Below are 16,902 nucleotides of genomic sequence, written 5' to 3' on the forward strand. Positions count from 1 at the left end.
CCCCTTCCTTTCTCTTAGGGAAGAGTTGCCCAGAGGACGTGCCCACTTAGCTCCGCCCCTCCAAGCTGTAAGTTGCTGGGACGGATTCTCCTGTGCGCGGTCGTCCGTTGGGTGCCATCTGTGGCGTCGTCGGTCAGTCTAAGGCTGAGGTAAGCCACGATCTTCAGTATTTTCTTTAGCAGTGATATAGGGATGTTTTGGTTTGCGTGCCGCTTCGCTCTTATTTCTCTCAGGGTAAAAGATGTTATGAGTCGGACTCTCCTCACATCCCAACACCCGGGGGATAGGGTGGGAGTAAAGAAAAAGTGAGAAAGAGGAATTCTGTGTTGTGGAGTGTGGAGAAGGCTCCATGTGGGCATGCTCCTGGCATGGCTTTAGTGGGAGATGTTGAGTTGGATGATGTTGGGCGAGGCACTAACCACGTTATTTTCGGTAGTGGTGGATTGTTACAGCCTACGGCCGTTTTTCCACGGGAGGGTGGCCGGTTTTATAACCTTTAGAAGCCTTTTGTACGGAGGCAAGTGCGCATGCTTTCGGCAGTAAGCAAAGACACGCAGCCTTTGGGGGACTCAGACTAGCAGTGCTGAGACATCCTTATGAAAGAGTCCTTGTCAAACAGTTGCTACTGCTTGACGTTCAATTCTGAACACACAATTTTTTTCTAAGTAGCCTTGTCCGAGACAGAGTTTCGGTTATAAAGCAAGTGTTTTCAAGTACCAGCCTTTTTTGAGGCGTCATCGTTTCTACTATATCCAGCCCTGCCTGCTGGAAATATTGAGTGCCAGGCCTAGGCTGGTGGCCTAGAAATTTCTTTGTCGATCCACTGTTACGTTGTTGGTTTTCCCCCCTTTCCCCTTCAGAGTCAAGGGAAGGAGTGTGGGAAGGACAGATCTAGGGGTCATATGACTTGTCTATAGGTTTAAAAGTTGCTCTTAATTTTTGATGTCAAGTGGCTCTGAATTTGATAATTCTGTATGGTCTGCCAGTGATTTTTGATTGCTGAGATTCAAACTCATAGTAGGAGGTTGATGGATATTAAATTAAAGAAGGATTGGGGCCCTTTCTGTAAAGAGCATATACCTTCATAAATTGAGAATGAAAACAAGTTAATAAAATATTGCAAAACCAGTGGCTTAGAAAACAAACAAACAAACAAACAAAAAAGGCTTGTTCTTGGAATGCTCTGGCTCTAATCATTGATCTTGCTTTGAAGTTTAAGGTGTTAGGGTAGTTTAAAACTTGTGCTTCAGGTTCATACAGAGTTACGGAAGCCTGGAAACAAAAGGAAAAAAAATTGCTGGAGGCAATAAAACTGTTTTAGAAAAGAGCTAGAGAAACTAGGGGACGAACTTGACAAAGGTGACAGAAAATAATTCGAAGTTCAGGTAGACATCTGTGAGAGAGAAATGAGAATTCAAGGGGATCTAAATTCTCTTCAACAGAGTATTGGAAAAGGGATAGGTGTTCAGTTATTACATTGACAGAAGGGCCTAGGTCTAAAATTAATTAAAAAGAGGAGGTAAGAACTCAAATGGAATGATTCCTTCAGAAACTAATGAGAGGTCACAGATAAGGGGTGATATAAAAGGCATTAGAAGAGCATCTTAGAAATTGGGAAAGACTAAAGATCTGTAGAATACACAAAGTATTATTAGGTGATTTTTTAAAAAAATGTTCATTTATTTATTTTAGAGAGAGAGGGTGCTTGCATGCCAGTGTGTTGGGGTGGGGGCCAAGGGAGAGGGATAGAATCCTCAAGCAGACTCCTGGCAGAGCATGGAGCCCAACCCAGGGGCTTGATTCCATGACCCTGAGATCATGACCTGACCTGAAATTAGAGGAGTTGGGTGCTTACCTGAGTCAGCCACCCCCGAGGCCCTCACTAGTTGACTTTTGAGGTAATACAGTAACTGTAGGTTTGTATATAGAAGTATAGTTTGTGCTTAGAAGGAACATGCCCTAGAATTTGGACTCAAGTCAAGACTCAGCAAAATTGGGCATACGGAAAGGAGCCAGGCAAAAGGATAACTTGGGTCAAGCTTGGATGGGCTTGATGCTTGTCTGATGGGAGAAAATTTCCTGTGTGGAATTATGCATCCCAGGGGAATAGAGGAGAAAAACAATTTTTTTTTTAAAGTAGTAGATGCTTTAAGTAAACTCATAATCAAGTGATTTCATTATTATTGATAGAGATGATTCTGGAATTTAAGAAATAGAGGAATATTTTAGGAAAAAAAAAACCCCTAATGTCCAAAAGAGATAAAAAAGGAAGGCAAGTACTCAGTTCTAGCAATCAACAATAATCCTCTGTGTTTTGAAGAAGAGACCAAATTAATAATAAGTTAAGCAGTTAGACTTAACCTATTTAACTTTCTAACCAGATTAAATCGTTAAAAAATTAGAACTTGCTGAAAAGTGTAGAAGAGAAGAAAATAAAAACTAGAGGCAGGGTTCATTGCTACAGAAAAATAGATAGCAGAAAAAAATGCTATTCAAGGTCTGAAAAATTCAGTGATGAAAGACAGTGCCTGGAGGAGCACATGGAAGAGGTATTAGTTCTTATTAGGCCTCTAGGGGCTCGGGCTTCAAGAAACATCAATTGCAGCTTCAGTTCAGGAATCTGAACTGAGAGTGATTTTCCAGCCGAGACAAATGGGATAAGAGAGAAACCCTCTCTTAAGATGCAGGCTTCACTAGCTTTGCAATTCCATAACAAGAGGTGGTGGAAAGAGCCACTCGTGATATAGGATTGAGAATATCTGCTTCCAGAAGACAGTAGCCCCTATTTCACAAGATAGAGTCTTCTTCAGCAGCACCAGAGTGCCAGAAACGGGGGGTTAAAGGAGGGAATGGAGATGCAGAGGTTTTTAAAATATGTTGCAGAGGAAAATATTGTACTCCACATAAAATTTGGTGATTCTGGTTGTATGTTTTTAAACTTTTCTGGAAGGCAGGGATGTTTCAAATGTCATTCTGTGAGAGAAGCAGCAGTATGCTAAGTGCATTTCGTTCCTAGATATGATGAATCTATAGTGTCAGAATTAATGTTTTAATAGAAATTTTCTGGAGTCTGCTACTCAAACTGACAAGCATCCTAGTGAAGCTGAAACTAACAGTATTTCGAGGTCCTTTATTCTTTTAGATACCATTCAATTCTGGTTTCTAAGAACAGGGTTTTGGGGAATAACTAATCTAAGATCTGAGAATGGCTTTTATTTAAACTTTGTGGGTGTGGGGCCAATTTTGTTAAGTTTGTATATTCATTTACTATTGTTTTTGAACCATAGATCCAAAACTCAAGAACTAATAGTTCAAAAACTGAAGTGATAGTGGTAGAGCATTTGACTGCAAAAACTGAAGTGATATTAAAAAAAACTGTACATTGACAAATCTTCTGTCTACTTCACGTTTAACAAATTTTACTTATTTTGTAGTACTTAATAATCGCCCAGTACTGTCCTATGTATTATGCAAATGATAACTCATTTATTTTCAGTATCAGACCTATTATGTAATAATTCCTATAATGTCTACCCATTTTATAGACAGGCCCAAAGAGGTTAATTGATTTGTAAGTGGCAGAGACCAGACCCAGGCAGTCTGGCTCAAGTTAGACTAGTTACATAAATGATTTAGTAGGTCCTATACTATATATGCCTCTTGTGTCATTTTTTAAAATGCAAATGAATGCAAATATGAATATATTTTCTTAATTTTTTCCATTTCTCTACAAAAGAAAGCAAACTTTATACACTGTCTGCACCTTGGTTAGTCTGTTTTGTTGTGTTGTGTTTTTTTTATCTAACTGCATATTCTGGACATATTTTCATACCAGTATATAGAGAGCTTCTCATTCTTTTTGACAGCTGCATGGTATTAATAGTGTTATGTGAATGTGTCACAGTTAACTTAAACAGTCTCCTGTTGGTGGACACTTGGGTGACTTCCATTTTTCTGCAGTTAGAAATATTGTGGTAATAAACATATATATACTTGTCATTCTTGGCAGGTGTATCTGTAGTATAAATTCTTAGAAGTTGAACTGCTGAATCAAATATATGAATGCATATGTAGTATTGTTTCTATATTGCCAAATTCCATAAGTCTTCCCATTTCTCATTCTTCTTCATCATAGCCTCAAAAACAGAAATGTTTAGGTTTTTGCTAGTCTGATAGATGAAAAATGTTTTTTTAGTGTTGTTTTAATTTTTGTTTATTATTTACTAATAAGATATTCATCTTATTAGTTGAATATCTTATTATTTTTTGAAGGGCTATTTGAATGTCTTTTTATGTGAATTGGCTTTCATGTTCTTTGCCCATTTTCTAGGGAGCTTTTAGTGTTTTATTTCTGTTAGATATCTTCATATTTATTTTATTTTGAATGCACACATGAGGTGCTTTGTATCACTGACAGATTTTCTTTAATAATAGAAGCACCACCTCCCTTACCTCTGGCCTTACCTTTGTGGTGACACAATGAGAGCTAGATCAGTTGTTCTACTCACTAGATGAAGAATGTGAAAAAATAATTTTTCTCTGCTTATTATGGTTAGTGAGGCAGCTGTCTTTCTCCCTTCCTGAAAAAGTCTCTTTGGAACATTATGGGCCTGATTCCTAACTATAACACTTTGGTCTGTAAGTTGTATCTCCCCAGAAGTCTGATAGCTCTGTATGTCTTACATCTAGAGATGTCTCTTAAGTTCTGGGTCTCATTCCTTCCTGAAATGTAAATAACTAGAAATAGTCTACCCAGTACTTTAACCCAGAACCAAGGTACCTATCCCCAAAGGTAGCCTTTTGTCTTTGGGGAAGTTAAGTTTTATTATCCTTTTGGATTAGAGCAGCTAGCACTCTAGTTTGGGGAAGAAATGGCTACAGATTTATTCCTGTAATGTATGAAAATATTTTCTAGGTAACTTTAAATACATTTTCATGTTGCAGGAGGCTTGGACTTTTGATAGGAACAATACAAAATCCAGGAATGTTACATTTTCCTACACATAGATGATATAATTTTTTTTTATTTTTTTAAAGGTTTTATTTATTTATTTGACAGACAGAGATCCCAAGTAGGCAGAGACACAGGCAGAGATAGAGGGGGAAGCAGGCTCCCTGCTGAGCAGAGCGTCTGATGTGGGGCTCGATCCCAGGACCCCGAGATCATGACCTGAGCCGAAGGCAGAGGCTTTAACCCACTGAGATATAATTTTTATAATTTCTGCTGAATAAAACATTAATACTATATCTGGGGAATAGAAAATACTCCACAAATGATCCTTATTGTAATAATAATCATGCTTATTATTTTAAGATATTAAAAATGCCTGTATCCATGTTACAGAAAGAATAAAATGGAAATTACTTTTATATTTATTTATTTCACTTTTGAAATGAATCTGTTTCTAAGATTTAGGTTGGATGGTGTCTGTCATGAGTCTTGAAATCTGCAGAGAGGAGTCTGCATTTTCCTCATGGAAGGCTATTTAGCTCACAAATTATTTACCTTCCTTGGTAAAAGAGTACTCCCCAACACGCATACGTATATGTACATATATTACATATACGTATGTGCTTTGGGTTTCTGTTTTCTCCAGAGCTTTATAAAAATGGATTTCCTCTAAATCTCCAGAGCTTTATAAAAATGGATTTCCTGTAAGTCTCTTCCTCTTAGAGGAAGTCTCTTAGACTTCCTCTACATCTTGGCATATAGACTTCATTCTCTACTAATAGCTAAACCTAGTAGTTGGGAGATAACTTATTTGCTGCCTTTTGTAACTCATCTTTTAGATTCTATTTGTAAGGATTCAGATTCCTTTAAATTTCTGTTTAAAACTATGATGGTTTTTCAAATATGGTACTATAATATCTGGAAAGACAAAGCTACTTCAGATAAAATACAATGTAGAATGTTGTGGCTCTGTAGTAGTTGAAAAAGAAGGATCAGTATAGGTTGAAGTATTGATAATATTTAGTGGAGGATACGGTACATGAGTTGGACCTTTTTATATGAAGTAAAGAAGATAATGTATCAGGTATGGAGACTAACATGAATTAAGGTTGTTTCTTGAATACATGTTAACTTTTTTCTTCTAGTGCCATACATCAATCAACAAGAAGCAATGGAACAACCCTTCTTCATGATTCTATAGGATAATTTTAAAGTACACTGTGATTCATTAGTTATGTCTGTAATTAGGGAACAGAAGGAGATATGCCACCAGCAATGAACCTATCAGGTTAGAACAAAGAGTTTAAGATAATATGCTATGGGCAATGTAGAATCATGACAGTTTTTAAACAGGAAAGCAGAAGAATGAGCAACAGTATTTTAGGAAAATTTGGTCATTGGTAAATTGAATGGAAAGAGATTTGTGTCAGGAAGACCAATTAGGGAAATACAGGAATAACCTAAGCAATTAATGATGAGAACATATAATTTAATTTTGGCCTTTGAAACAGAGAATTAGAAAGAAGGATCAACAGTTTTTCTAGACTTAATTTATGAATGGAAGAAATAGGTAATTTAGAGGTAGCTTCGGGATTTGGAAAAAAAAGAATATAAATTTGGAAAGGAAGGCAACAAATTATTTTTTATGCATATTTGGGTGTTGGCCAGTGACTATATCCAGAAGAAGAAAATCTCTATATAGACATTGAACATGTATTACTGGAATTCTAGTTACGAGATAAAGGTTTAGAATTCATCAGTCTAAAGATGATAGCTGTTACTAGAGTGAGTAAACCTTCTGGGTTATAAGTCTAAAGAGTAGATTTTAGAGAAATAGCTCAAAGAGAGTTAGGAAAACAGAGAGATGAGAACAGAGAACATAGCCAGTATAGTTAGGGAAGCTGAAGAAATAGCAGTGTCGAATTAAGTGGTGATGTATGCCAGTTACAGCCTAGCAATAACCAGGGTTTTGGCTTCACTGGCCCTTGTGGTTCTTCTTCTTTTTTTTTTTTTTTTTTCCTTTTTTTAAAAATTAATTAATTTATTTTCAGCATAACAGTATTCATTAATTTTTCACCACACCCAGTGCTCCATGCAATCCATGCCCTCTATAATACCCACCACCTGGTACCCCAACCTCCCACCCCCCCGCCACTTCAAACCCCTCAGATTGTTTTTCAGAGTCCATAGTCTCTCGTGGTTCACCTCCCCTTTCAATTTACCCCAACTCCCTTCTCCTCTCTAACACCCCTTGTCCTCCATGATATTTGTTATGCTCCACAAATAAGTGAAACCATATGATAATTGACTCTCTCTGCTTGACTTGTTTCACTTAGCATAATCTCTTCCAGTCCCTTCCATGTTGCTACAAAAGTTGGGTATTTATTCTTTCTGATGGAGGCATGATATTCCATAGTGTATATGAACCACATTTTCCTTATCCATTCGTCCGTTGAAGGACATCTTGGCTCCTTCCACAGTTTGGTGACCGTGGCCATTGCTGCTATAAACATTGGGGTACAGATGGCCCTTCTTTTCACGACATCTGTATCTTTGGGGTAAATACCCAGGAGTGCAATTGCAGGGTCATAGGGAAGTTCTATTTTTAATTTCTTGAGGAATCTCCACACTGCTCTCCAAAGAGGCTGCACCAACTTGCATTCCCACAAACAGTGTAAGAGGGTTCCCCTTTCTCCACATCCCCTCCAACACATGTTGTTTCCTGTCTTGCTAATTTTGGCCATTCTAACTGGTGTAAGGTGATATCTCAATGTGGTTTTAATTTGAATCTCCCTGAGGGCTAGCGATCCATGCTCTTGGATCGGAAGAATAAACATTGTTAAAATGTCTATACTGCCTAGAGCAATCTATACTTTTAATGCCATTCCGATCAAAATTCCACCAGTATTTTTCAAAGAGCTAGAGCAAATAATCCAAAAATTTGTATGGAATCAGAAGAGACCCCGAATCGCTAAGGAAATGTTGAAAAACAAAAATAAAACTGGTGGCATCACGTTACCTGATTTCAAGCTTTACTACAAAGCTGTGATCACCAAGACAGCATGGTACTGGCATAAAAACAGACACATAGACCAGTGGAACAGAGTAGAGAGCCCAGGTATGGACCCTCAATCTATGGTCAACAGGAAAAATATACAGTGGAAAAAAGACAGTCTCTTCAATAAATGGTGCTGGGAAAACTGGGCAGCAATATGTAGAAGAATGAAACTCGACCATTCTCTTACACCGTACACAAAGATAAACTCAAAATGGATAAAAGAACTCAACGTGAGACAGGAATCCATTAGAATCCTAGAGGAGAACATAGGCAGTAATCTCTTTGATATCAGCCACAGCAACTTCTTTCAAGATATGTCTCCAAAGGCAAAGGAAACAAAAGCGAAAATAAACTTTTGGGACTTCCATCAAGATCAAAAGCTTCTGCACAGCAAAGGAAACAGTCAAAAAAACAAAGAGGCAACCCATGGAATGGGAGAAGATATTTGCAAATGACAGTACAGACAAAAGGTTGATATCCAGGATCTGTAAAGAATTCCTCAAACTCAACACACACAAAACAGACAATCATATCAAAAAATGGGCAGAAGATATGGACAGACACTTCTCCAATGAAGACATACAAATGGCTATCAGACACATGAAAAAATGTTCATCATCGCTAGCCCTTGTGGTTCTTATTATGGTTGCAAGATGCTCTCTGCGGTAACCATCAGGAAGCTTTGGAAAAAGGTTTATTACTTACAAGTCTTGTAAAATGTGTGGCACACTTGGGGCTGCACAGCAAGGTCAGGTTGGGGGAGGGGAAGGAGGGAAAGTAGAAGGAAGGGAAGGAAGAAGAAAGCTTGGGACTGGGGTTCTGCTTTTATTGGGATTGAGGGTGGGGGTTATAGGTTGGAGCTGCTTGTTAGTGAATTTACAATATATGAGTGGGAATTAAAGTGCAGGAAGAGAAAAACCAAGCATCCCTAATAAACAGTTACTGACATCAGCTCAGATCTCTGAAACGAAGAACCCTAGGGCATGGTCTGGCTCTTTATCTACTTTTGTGGCTGACAGTGTGTTTGCTCGAAATCATCTTCGTAGGGGATGGTTCTTTGAAGCCTGTACCTCAGTAATCAGAACTTAAGTCAGGCACTTGAATTACAAAAAATAAACAGCCCAACTGTCAGGGCTTTATACAACATGTTAGCTATATCAAATTTTGATGTGAGGTAAAAGAAAATGAGGTCTGAGATATCCTCATTCATCTCCTGGTTTAAAGTATTATCCAGGATGGGGTGGGGTGTGAAATCGGGAAGCTCGAACTCTTATATCTATGTAAATTTGCACATTAAACCCCTATAACCCATTATTGCAGAGTGATTTGTCAGATAAATTGTGAATAAACTATTAAGTTTGAGCAGTGGAGGGGGGTAGGAGTGTGTGGTGATGGGAGAGCAGTGCTGAGTTGGCAGCCATAGGATTTATCCTTGAGGAGACAGAGTACTTGAGAAGGGACAAAAATGGGCTGGTTCCTAAATTATGTCTTCTGCTACTGGAGACAGTTACCACTACTCTGTTTCTTAGCAAAAGCACAGCTGATGTTTGTTTAGTGGGGATCAAATAAAAGTAACACCAAGCTTTTCCTAAATGGGAGGGTGAATGCTCAGCCTTCTGTTACAGACACCAACTGAGATGGCATTGGATTGATAGTGTTAACGAGGATGAAAATGAGAAGAAATATGGAGAGATATTAATTCCTTTTCTTACTAAAGACTTGAAATAAGAGTTGGTGGTAGGGGAAGTCAGGGGATAAGGAAGTTGGAACCTTAATTTTTTTTTTTTAAGATTTTATTTATATATTTGACAGAAAGAGAGAGATAAGTAGGCAGAGAGGTAGGCAGGGGTGGTGGGGGGAGCAGGCTCCCTGCTGAGCAGAGAGCCCAATGCTGGGCTTGATCTCAGGATCCTGAAACCATGACCTGAGCCAAAGGAAGAGGCTTAACGCACTGAGCCACACAGGCACTCTGGAACCTTAATTTTACAAAGGAGCTAGCAGTTCATGGTGGGGCCCACAGTCTGAGCGACCCTGTATTTCCAGACACTTGGCCCTGTCTTGACCCTGTTTGTTTCTGGTTCTGTTGTCTGTGCCCCTGGGGTGAAGCTAAGGACAAAGAACAATTGGGAAGCCAGCTATGACCTACAAAAATAAGCCTTCAGTTGTCATTTCAATGGGTGTACCATTTCACCTTAATTTAATTTTCCTACCTCTAAGAATATATCTTGTTTTGTAAGTTCGCAAGCTGACACATCATCCAGAGGGACTATTTATTTTCCCTTATATTCTTCACACAAAGGCTGAGATTATTCTTGCAATAGTAATCAAGAGCTTCTGTCTTTGGGTTGCAAAGAAAATGCATTCAACTGTACTTGAAAGAGAAAATTGAAATTTGGCTGCAAATGATAAAGCACTTTCAGTTCTTTCAATTCTGTCTGTTCATATCAGCTGAGCTGCATTAATAATAGCAAAAAGGTGCCTTTTGCTTGCTATTGGCAAAAAATACAGTGTTCAATTGCCCTAACTGTGTATTAGGTGTGTTGAAGTTTACTCCTATTATAGAACCTTGCGCTTTTAGTCCATTCTTTTCTTTGTCAGTGCTAGCATGGTACGAAATGAATTAGGAAAATATTCCCCAGAGGATGCTTTTTCCACCAGCTTTAATAGTGGAGCTACTGTGAATCTTCCAAAAAAAAAAAAAATCAAATCTCAAGTATAATTGGCTTGTCTATCTGCCTGTTGTAACCTTTTTACATTACGGGTGTAATTGTTTTGGAAATAATCTTGTAGCCCTATTAGCATATTAAATGCTAGCTTCAATTATTTATTTTATTAATTAGGGACATAAGTCATGAAATTGCTACTGGATACATTTACCAGTAGCACAATCACCACAATAATACAAGGCATCCAAAAATAAAAGTAGGTTGGTGCCTCTGAGATAGATTTCCATAAACAAAGGGTATACATTTTTTCTTTTTCTCAATCAGACAGTCACATGGGCATGCCAATTGTGAGACCATAGTCAAATTTTAGAAATGCAAGGGTAATGACAAAATAAAAGTTTATACTGTTGTAGACTTGATGAGTAGTTCTTTTAGCCAGCCCTATAACATGAGACTAATAGCACACATCTAGGCAAAATTGTGAAGTGGGAGCAGGTTATCTTTAGGTACTTCTAGCCTCTTTTATATGCCTAATAATATCCTTATCTCCAAAATCCTCATTGATTTTCTTTCCTTTTCAAAATTACTTATTTTCAAGAGAAGATGAAATTCATTTGCACTGAGGTTTAAATGATGAAGGTGGTAATGGTACTATATAGAAAGAACTCTTTGAGCCCAAACAGCCCTAGCTTCAAAGTCCACATATAATCGTTTTCCAGCTATGAGATTTTAATGAATACATTTTACCTCAGGGAACTGACGGTTTGGTGCAGACTGAGGTATATACAATTTGGGGGACCCTTTATAAACAAAGCTATGTGTGTATAGATTGAGGTAAGAAAATAAATATTTATAATTACACATTGAAAATGATGAACACAACAAAATTTAGAAAAATAAATTTAGCCATTCCCCAAACTTATTTACCCATGAAAAACTTATTTCTGCTACAACAATAAAATCTTACCATAAAAGATATTGGTCTGGGGATATGGTAATCTGTTTTGGTCCTTATTTTCTGAAGATGTGGGGGAAACTCTGATTTCTATCTTCTTCTTACGAGTCATTTTTTCAAAACTGGATGTGAGGACGAAGGCCAGGGTTTGGGGTGAAGGAGTCAGGCACCATTCAGTAAATCACCTCTTTAAGTGCACTGAGCTCTATCTTCCATACAAACTGATGGCAGGTCCCCCACATAACTCATATACAACGAATGCATGCCCTTGTGTGCTTCAGTTTCTCTATCCTGGCCAAGCCAGTATATACTTATTATAAGATGCATCATAAATTCCATCGCGAAATAAAGATACATGATACTGATTTAAAAGGTGTACACTTGTATTGTCTACCTATATTAACTCATGTGACATTCCTAATAGATTTGTCCCACTAACATTGTCAATACGATCAGTGAAGTCTGATAAAGAACAGTTGTGATACTGCTCTTTTTAGTCTATACTATAATCTGTAACAGTAATACCAGTAATCCCTGCGGTCAGTACTAAAGTTAGGAAGACTCACAAGCTACTGGAGTTAGCAAGAAAGAATCTGATTATCCTAGGAGGAAAGGTGCTTTTTCTTGATATTGATGTGTTTAGTAGGCTGTTCTTGGGAACCTTTGGGTTGTACTCGATTATAGTCCTTAGTATTTGCCTCTCCTGAATGATGTCCAACAATAGCTAAAAATAAATTTAACTGAATAGGGTGAAAGAGTAAGGAAATAAACAAATACAGAAGAGGTCCTTTGCACAGATCTGGAACAAAAGAGACCTGCTTACATGTGAGAATCATTTTGTCTTCACTGCATCATAATAACATGCCTGCAACTTAATTTTGTATTACCATGCTCACAATCAAACTCAGCTTTCAGGATGTGTGACTGAAAAATCTCTGGTCTCTCTAGCTTCTACTTAGTCCAGTGTCATTTGCTAGTGACACAGACTGGAGAAGAAGGGGAAGAAGCAAGAGGGCTAAACAAATGAACCTGTAATGGGATGGCATGATACTTACTAGTCTACTACATACATTTGAAAGGAATGGGACAACTTAAATTGGATATAAGCTAATGTCTTTCTTGCTGGACTCTGAGATCATAGAGAAGACAACAAAAATTCACATAGTTGTAGTATTCACAGTGCATTCTCTTAAATAATTTTCTTCAGTTGGGTTTGAAGACAACTTTTTTGTGAAGTCTTATTGCTGCTGCCTTTCAGTCCTCTCTTGTTCTGACTCTAAATGTTGAAGTACCCCAGGACTCTGACTCTGAATATTTCCTTTTCTTCAGATACATTCACTTTCTAGGTGGTCTTTGAATTACCATCCTTAAAGTTTCCCCAGGTTCTGTGACCTGAGTCTTTCCCCTGAACTTCAGATCCATATCTGTGGCCTAAACCTGACATATCCAGGCTTGAATTCTGGATTTTTCTATACCAGATCTGTTTCTAACACAGTGTATCTCTTCGAGTAAATGGTAACAGGTCAAACTTTTTGTTGTCACCCTCCTTTCATATCCCATGTCAGCAAAACTGTTGCTTCTACACTTTGAAATTTATTCGGAATCTGACTAAGTCTGTCCATTTCTGTTGTCATCAGCTTTCATTCAAGCCATCCTCATTTCTAGCCTGGACTGTTACTTTGTCCTTCTACCCCTTGTGTCTATTCTTGTTCCCATTTAGCTATACTTCACACGTGGTAGAAAGGACCCATTTAAAGTGTAAAAATGCAGTTACCCTCTGAATAAAATCCTCTAATGATTTCCCATCACACTCAATAAAATAAAAAATCCTCACTGTAGCCTAAAGGCCTTATATTATCTGATTCCAGACTAACTGCTTTCTATCCCTAGTCACTATTCTCCAGCTGTTCTGCCTTCAGCACTGGAAGGACTCCATTTCAGTGTTCGAACTACTGTTCCCTCTGTCCATAGTGATCTTTATTCAAATGTTCATATGATTTACTGTTGAACTTCTTTAAGTTTCTGTTTAAGTGTCAGTTTGTCAGAGAAAACTTCACTGCCTGTCTTGTTCAAAGTATCACCCTTCTTCATTTTTCTTTATCTCTTGGTTTATTGCCTCTATCTCCAAGTAGAATGTAAGCGACATGGGACATGACACGGTCCGATTTTTCTTCTTTTATATTCCCAGAGCCTAAAATGACTTGGCATGGGGTAGTCATTGAGTAAATGAATGAATAAATAAGGCATCATTAATGTTCTATGGTCTCCATTTCCTTTAGAGCAGCAGCCTTCTGTTGGGATAGGTACAGGGAGTATATCCATGGTCAGGTTCATTTTAGTTTCAAGCCTGTTGCCAGACCCAGCTTTGAGCAGCTAATCTGTACTAGAATAAAAGCCATGTCCCTTTGATTATGAAAATAGGAAGGCCTAGACATAGGCTGCTTTTCTACTCAAAACACATCACACTAACATAAAGCTTCAGGATTCATTCCGCATTCTGTGTAGTGTGGGGGCTTAAGTCTGCTGTCCTCCTGCCTTCAGCTAGATCATTATTTCTAGAGCTGAGCTCAGCTGACTGTGCACGTTAGAGGTTTTCATGCTTAGGTTAATTTCCTAGCATTGATGCTGCTGGCATTTTTTTCTTTGTATTAGTCATTTTTTCTATTAACATGTACTAGATTAATGAGGAAATATTGGAAAACAACAGTTGCAGAAAAAAGCAGAAAAATAGTTTTTTAAAATTTTACTCCTCAGAAACATCCATTATTAACATTATGATACCAACTTTATTTTAGTGTGGTGTATGCATATGTGCTTACACAGTTGGGGTAAGCCAGTGATACTTATTGAGTAGTATTTATGTTTAGAGACCTTTGTTCCTGTCCTAAATACCTTAATAAGGAAAGATGAGGGGATTTGACTTTTTGTCCTCATTAACTACTCCCTAGAAGGCCTTGTTTTCACATAAAATTAGACTTCACTCTGTGTTACCATTACCTTGTACTTGAATGTACGTTTGTCCTTTAGTCTCTCTGTCTCTCTCTCATACACACACACACACACACACACACACACACATACACACGCACACACACGCACACACAGTACCTAGCCTGCTTGGATGCATCATATCTACATTGGAAAACAGAATTCAGTCGGTAAAGCAAGAGAGTTAAAGTATCTGTAAGTATCACTTACTTAAAGAAGAGTGACGTAGTATTATGGTGTTGGGTCTGGTGAATATGGGGAAGAATTCAAAGCTAAGACCGTGTGTGACAGAGCACAAATCTGGGTAGCAAGTGGCAGTCTCTTTCAGGACCACACTTTTTATCCAAGGCCAGACCTAACAAGGAAGATAAGTCCTAGCCAAAGAGAAGGTAGATAATAAGCATAGTTGGTGATGCAAATAGGGGGAATTTTTATAAGGATGGTTTAACTAACTAGTTCTACCAAAGCGCTTTTCTCCTGGGTTTGTTGAACTAACTAATACTTGATCATTATGGGAACACTAGAAAGTACAGTATCTGCCCACTTACTGTAAAAAAAATCCTGTTGGTGCTTGCTTTATGGTATTGGTGGTACCGAGGGAGAGGGGCTGGGGGAAGAAATAGAATTGGAAATTGAAGGAAGTATAAACAAGAGATGAATAGGGATGATCTATCTCTACAGTTTAATATTTCAAGAAGAAATGTAGTAATGTGTCCTCTTTAGAAATATAATAACCGGTCCATCACTGTGACTTGACTTACTATGTATTTTTGTGATTTGAAACATACCTATTATTTAAAAATAATATTTAAATTCTTACATTGGCATTAACAAGCTGGAAATAGACCAGGATTCAAATGTGGCTTGTTTCCAGTCAGGAAATGACACGTGTTGGCAAGGATGCAGTGAAAGGGAAACCCTCCTACACTGTTAGTGAGAATGCAAGCTGGTGCAGCCACTCTGGAAAACAGTATGGAGGTTCCTCAAAAAGTTGAAATAGAGCTACCCTATGGCACAGAAAATACCCAATTACTGGGTATTTACCCTAAAGATACAAATGTAGTGATCAGAAGGGGCAGATGCACCTGAATGTTTATAGCAGCAATGTCCACAATAACCAAACTATGGAAAGAGCCCAGATGTCCATCGACAGATGAATGGATAAAGAAGAGGTGGCAGATATATACAATGGAATATTACTCAGCCATCAAAAAATGAAATCTTGCCATTTGTGATGATATGGATGGAACCAGAGGGTATTATGTTAAGCGAAATTAGTCAGTCAGAGAAAGACAATTATCATATGATCTCACTGATATGAGGAATTTGAGAAAAAAGACAAAGCATCATAGGTGAAGGGAGGGAAAAATGAAACAAGACAAAACCAAAGATGGAGACAAACCATAAGAAACTCTTAATCTCAGGAAACAAAACTGAGGGCTGCTCGAGTGGAGGGGGGCAGGAGGGGTGGGATGGCCGGGTGATGGACATTGGGGAGGGGATGTGCTATGGTGAGCGCTGTGAATTGTGTAAGACTGATGATTCACAGACCTGTACCCCTGAAACAAGTAATACATTCTGTGTTAATTAAAAAAAAATAATGTGGCTTGTTCCCTGTAACTCTAAAGGAATTCATTGAAGTTTGGTGAGATGCAGTGTCTGTTACCTGAAGGCACCCCTCTGAGAACCAAAGTCTTTGCCTCAAATCGAAGCACTAAATTCTGGTGGCACCTTCTAAGGGACATCACTTTGCTACTCCCGTGGTGCTCCTAATGCACAGTACTCAGCATGTGAGTTATTGCTTATCAGGGAAGTTCTGAGAGTCACTGTGAAATGTTGTTTTCCAGATGTTTGAATCATTAAGTGTAGTGTCAGCACAGCGAGCAGGCCTTCCACTCTGAGCATCCGTGCCTTCAGCAGGGGTTGGCAGCCTACTGGCTCTGGCCTGATAAATAGCTCCTGGTAGGAGTGAGAATTGTCCAGGAGGTGGCAGAGGAATCCCGGCCTAGGCCAAGTCCTGCCTTTATTTTCACTCGCCAAGCCGCCTGCAGGGTGCAGTCTCCTAATTCTCTGGGAATGAGGCAATTGGGAAAGACTGCTTTCCTACTTGGTATGAATTATCAGATAAAGCTTCATTGCCTTATACTTTATGGGATATTTACTTTGTAAAGTTTTCCGTAAGTGATCTTAGAGGAAACTTTTGAGTCCTAGATAGTAAATTGTGTGCAGATGAAGGATATAAGGCAGGCTTTCATGGTTTTCACATATGTCAAACCAGCTAGGA

At 38.4% G+C, this 16,902-nt stretch overlaps 1 protein-coding gene across 5 annotated transcripts in view; it reads left to right on the top strand.

Moving 5' to 3' along the window:
• Positions 1–16,902, top strand: part of LOC131824398 (cytochrome c oxidase subunit 7B2, mitochondrial) — a 163,992-nt gene continuing 147,090 nt past the window's right edge. For 3 of the 5 annotated variants that reach the window (XM_059162238.1, XM_059162227.1, XM_059162206.1), the window contains exon 1: positions 1–149. The gene's annotated coding sequence lies outside the window, so the exon portion shown is untranslated. The remainder of the gene's footprint in view (positions 150–16,902) is intronic. The other 2 variants (XM_059162216.1, XM_059162197.1) reach the window with 1 other exon arrangement.

The sequence above is a fragment of the Mustela lutreola genome, chromosome 1, assembly GCF_030435805.1.
Source record: "Mustela lutreola isolate mMusLut2 chromosome 1, mMusLut2.pri, whole genome shotgun sequence".
NCBI classification, from domain to species: domain Eukaryota; kingdom Metazoa; phylum Chordata; class Mammalia; order Carnivora; family Mustelidae; genus Mustela; species Mustela lutreola.